The sequence below is a fragment of the Anneissia japonica genome, unplaced genomic scaffold (genome assembly GCF_011630105.1).
Source record: "Anneissia japonica isolate Jap-2015-1 unplaced genomic scaffold, ASM1163010v1 scaffold1537_len634075_cov158, whole genome shotgun sequence".
NCBI lineage: Eukaryota > Metazoa > Echinodermata > Crinoidea > Comatulida > Comatulidae > Anneissia > Anneissia japonica.
The window spans coordinates 1-5,036 of NW_022723531.1; the positions used below are offsets into that span (position 1 = coordinate 1).

At 33.0% G+C, this 5,036-nt stretch overlaps 1 long non-coding RNA gene across 1 annotated transcript; it reads right to left on the reverse strand.

The window, feature by feature from the left end:
- Nucleotides 1-479: 479 nt before the first annotated feature.
- Nucleotides 480-2,871, reverse strand: LOC117112256. Its single transcript, XR_004446003.1, has 3 exons — nucleotides 1,999-2,871; nucleotides 1,201-1,519; nucleotides 480-973 (listed from the first exon to the last, which is right to left on the reverse strand). It is a non-coding gene; the product is annotated as an uncharacterized LOC117112256 (long non-coding RNA).
- Between the last annotated feature and the right edge of the window lie 2,165 nt (nucleotides 2,872-5,036).

Genomic DNA, 5,036 nt, shown 5'->3' on the forward strand with positions numbered 1-5,036 from the left:
TGTATTTTCCCAGATATTTGGCACATGGGCCCCATGTGGATTAAATGTGGGCATTTCCATATTTACCTGCCCAGGTATTTACCATATGGGGCCCATGTACTTTAAATATGGGCATTCCCATATATATTTGCGTATATATTTGGCATATGGGCTCCATATGGGTAAACCATGGGCAAGGCCCATACGTGATTGCCCAGACGGATCCCATAAGGGAAAAATATGGGGTAGCCCATAAGACTTTTCCCAGATATTTTGCATATGGGCCCCATGTGGGATTGTTACCTGGGATTGTTTACAGCGAATAATAATAAATTATTATCTAATTAATATAAGCAGGAGATAAAATTACATTGAACTACTTAATCATAAACAATAACATGAATAACTAAATTGTAGGAACTGCTCACCTTGCAGAAGTTGCAAGACTTCTTCCTTGTGGTTTTCTCTATTTCTAAAACCATACTCCTCACATTTATTCTTTATATAGAGGTCACGTGGCGTCTGATTGTGCTGTAAAAATAATCACACATAAAACTTAAAACAAATCAAAATCGATCATTCTACTTTAAAAAATACTTCATAGAAAGTATCACGCAAAAATAATCACAAGAAGTATCCTAAAAGAAATATTATATGTACATATCAGTGCAATTTTCTTTTATATCTTGCAAAGACTCAATCATAAGTATTGATTATAAGACCATTCCCTTAACAAAACAATCGCTTGTTGTGCTAATATTACTGTACCGGTGGTCTTCAGAATCTTTGTCAATCAATCAAGCAGCAACAACAGCTAAATAACTCAAGCAAGAATAGATCTAGGATGGGGAGAATTGAATAGGGTGGATAACCTTTCCCACAAAAATACATAGGCCTAGACTAGAGCAATCCCTTTATACCAAGTAATAGAAACAAAGTTAACATTTCTAAAGTCAAGATGCTTTGTGGAGTGGTTTACATTTTACCAAATAACCTACAATTAAGCTCATCTCATTCCCACCCTCATTCACCACAGCCATGGACTCTCTTCTCTCATATTAGGCTCCACTACTGATACTGTGCTGCTGTTAATGTAATCATTATCATCATATTATCAAATAATTTCATCTGGTCTTGTTGATATTATCCGTCAACAGAAAAGCCAACTGCAATACATTCATTTAATAAAATATTTAAGATTCAAGATTGTTACCAAATAACCTACAATTAAGCTCATCTCATTCCCACCCTCATTCACCCCAGCCATGGACTCTCTTCTCTCATATTAGGCTCCACTACTGATACTGTGCTGCTGTTAATGTAATCATTATCATCATATTATCAAATAATTTCATCTGGTCTTGTTGATATTATCCGTCAACAGAAAAGCCAGAATTATTTTATTTATTTGTATGAGACTTCAACATCATTAACAGACCTCAGAATGTGGAAAGTTCTGGGGTCGAGGCCTCCATGAACAACCTGTATACACTACCTAGCCATCCTCAATTCTTTAATCCTAGATCAGCCACTGCTCAAGCTGTAAGCAAATTTTTTATTGAATTGGTCTTATTTTTATCTTCCACATCACCAATGGAACTGCAATACATTCATTTAATAAAATATTTAAGATTCAAGATTGCTTTATTATCATTAACCAAACATGTGATGAAATAAATTCTTCTTGCCTGCTGCATACAATGAAAGACATGGACAGACAGTAAAAGGCAATTCAATTATTGATAAACATTGAAAACAATAAACAGATACAATATTATTATTGGAAGCATCATCATCATAAAATTTTTAAAACACTCAAAATTTATGTATTAATATAAATTATTAGTATTTTATTAATATTACTGTACTATGTTTATACTGTAGGGATATCTCCAAAATACAATTTACACAAACATATTGTATTTCTTATTTAATAGCAGCAATTATGCGACCATACATATTCATACAAATTTGAATGACATTATTTACTCCCCTATATATCTGTATACAGTATTTTACCTCATTCTTTATATTTACATCAGCCCCGGCATCCAAAAGAAGTCTTGCAATATCAAGGTGATCTCTGAATTTGTGTTTGGCTTCTAACAGGTTGTGAAGTGGAGTCTCTTTAAACTGTAACACATTGGAAACAAAGAGAGTGAATCAATAAATGACAGCTCATATGATCATATTAATCAACATTCAAAGGAAATCCACTCTTATTCTTAAATTTTAAACATTAATAATATAAAATACTAGTGCACAATAATACAATTAAACTGAATGAGTGGGTAGGAATACAAACAAAAGTAATTTTTTTCTGCTTGATTCTCTCTCGCCCAGTTCATCACTTTTAAGGATGTAACCTTGGGAGAAGTATTTATTACTTTTTTATTCAGTAATTACTTTAATTTTTTTTATTGTTTGTATCATGTTATGCAAATTGCAATATTTTTTGTATGAATATATTTCATATGAATTGAAATAAAAGTGATTTAACATCAACATTCAATGACTATAAATCAACATAATTAAGAGAAATTGTGATACAAATAATGTAAAATAGTAATTTAAGCAATCATATTTGGTGGCGTATGCAGGTCATTAGTACCTTTGTGGATATGTCCCTACCAGCGATGTATAGGCCTACTTCAGTAGGGTGGGGTATGCTGGTCATAAAGCACTATTGGAGTGATGTTGGACAATATATTAGTACATTGAAGCGCTTAGAGGCTTTGTTAAGGCATTAAGCGCTATATAACAACGACATGTTATTATTATTATTATTGTCACTTGTTTTCTGCCATGATTTATTTCTGTCATGTGATTATGTTGTGTGGATGGCCCACTGGCAATATGAAAGAAATTATATTGAATTGAATTAAATTGAATCTAGCAAAAATCATCAGAGAGACGTGGCAGTGTCAGGGTGGGTAGGGTGTGTAGAAAAAGGGCAAGTAATTAAATTTATGTGAAGTCTTATAGTCATATCCAGGGTCACTCAGTGAGGAGTAGGGGTTCTTGTCTGGAGACAGGGGGGGGGGGTGGCTGTCAAGGTTTACTGAGATGGAAGGTTGAATCAGAAATAATAATAATAATAATAATGATAATAATAATAATATAATAATAATAATAATAACAATAAAAATATTAAATAATAATAATAATAATATTAAATAATAATATATATTTAACCATGGAAAATTAAAAATTGAACAGTAAAATTTAAATACAAAATATTAATGCTGTACTTCACTAATTCCATGGACACAACATGGAGAATACGAAAAAGACAACATAAAATAGAACCATTGTTAACATTAGAAAAATTAGCAAATTGAATGGATTAATATACCCTGGCCTAGTAGACGGTGGCCTAGCCTAGGATAGCATTGACCGCCTGTATCTTAATGCTAAACAAACATTTAGGCCTAGGCCTATAGACTTAATAGGAGGCTACTACTACTAATACTATGCCTATAATAATATTAATGTACATCATTCATAAGACATAGGCTGCTCGACTCCACCAGCCAGGCCTTGCATTTCACAGCAGCCTTCTATAGACAAGCGTCACTAGTCCAGCAAACTTTGGTTGGTTGCATTTTTTTTGCTATATTTTTAAAAAATTGGATATGATGTAGAGTAGACATAGATAAATCAAAAAAGTATGTGCAACATTTTTTTTTTTCATACGTAAGGGGGATTGCCAGCCGTTTCAAAATGGCCGCCATTTTTTCCTAAAATTGTCACTAATATTGTAAGTTTATGTCATTAAAATGTCTTAATGACAACAAACTTCTCCCAGATAACCAGCATGGTTTTCTCAATGGCAGGTCATGTACTACGTTGTTAACTGACGTAGTAACTGATTGGTCTAAAATACTTGATGAACGTTCGCCGCCTCATATTGATGCGATATTTCTCGATTGGCGCAAGGCCTTCGATAAAGTTAGTCATAAAATTCTTTTAAATAAACTTCACAATTATGGTATCTGTGATTCAATGCTGGACTGGTTTAGGTCTTACATGTCCTACAGATCACAGAGAGTTAAATTTAGAGGTGCAACATCTGAGGATATATTGGTTAAATCCGGAGTCCCGCAGGGATCAGTGATTGGGCCAATCCTCTTTAATCTCTTTGTGTCCGACCTCCCTTCCTGCATTCAATCACAGATATATCAATATGCTGATGATACACTAATCTACAGAGTCATCAGAAATAATAATAATAATAATAATAATAATAATAGGCCTAATAATAACAATAATAATGATAATAATGATAATAATAATGATAATAATAATAATGATGAATATATTTTACAATCTGATCTTCATGCTATTACTAATTGGTGTGTGAGAAATAAAATGTTACTAAATATTGATAAATGTATGGTGATGCACCTGACTAGATCCAGAAATCGTCTTGAACGGGATAGTGATTATTTTATTGGAAATGCTAGACTTCCAGTCACCAGTTCTGTAAAGTACCTTGGCATTAACTTGAACAGTAAACTTACTTGGGATGAACATGTCCAATATATTAGGTCTAAAAGCAACCGCATGTTAGGTTTTGTGAGACGTATCGTTAAATGTCACGATAAAGATATAATTTTGAGGTTGTACGTAGCTGTAGTTAGGCCTTTTATAGATTACGGTATTCCTGCCTGGATTCCATTCTATAAAAAAGATATTGCTACTCTTGAGTCCGTTCAAAGACGAGTTACGCGTATCTGCTTTCCGAGATCCACAGGCAGTATCCCGTACTCTGAACGTTTAAAGCGTCTTAATCTCATTTCCATTAGTAATCGTATTGACTATTTTTGTATTAATTTTGTAGCCAAATGTTTATATAACATGTATGATTTGGATGATTTTAAATATATTTCTGTAAATTCCAGACACGCTGACCATCTTAAGTTACGTAATAATTTCATCGCTCGGACTGACAGCTTTCATCATTCTGTTTTTAATTCGTTTGTCAGACTTTTCAGAGGCCTGCCTGTGGATCTCGGTGATCAATTATTATTAACTAATTATAATATTTTTAAATA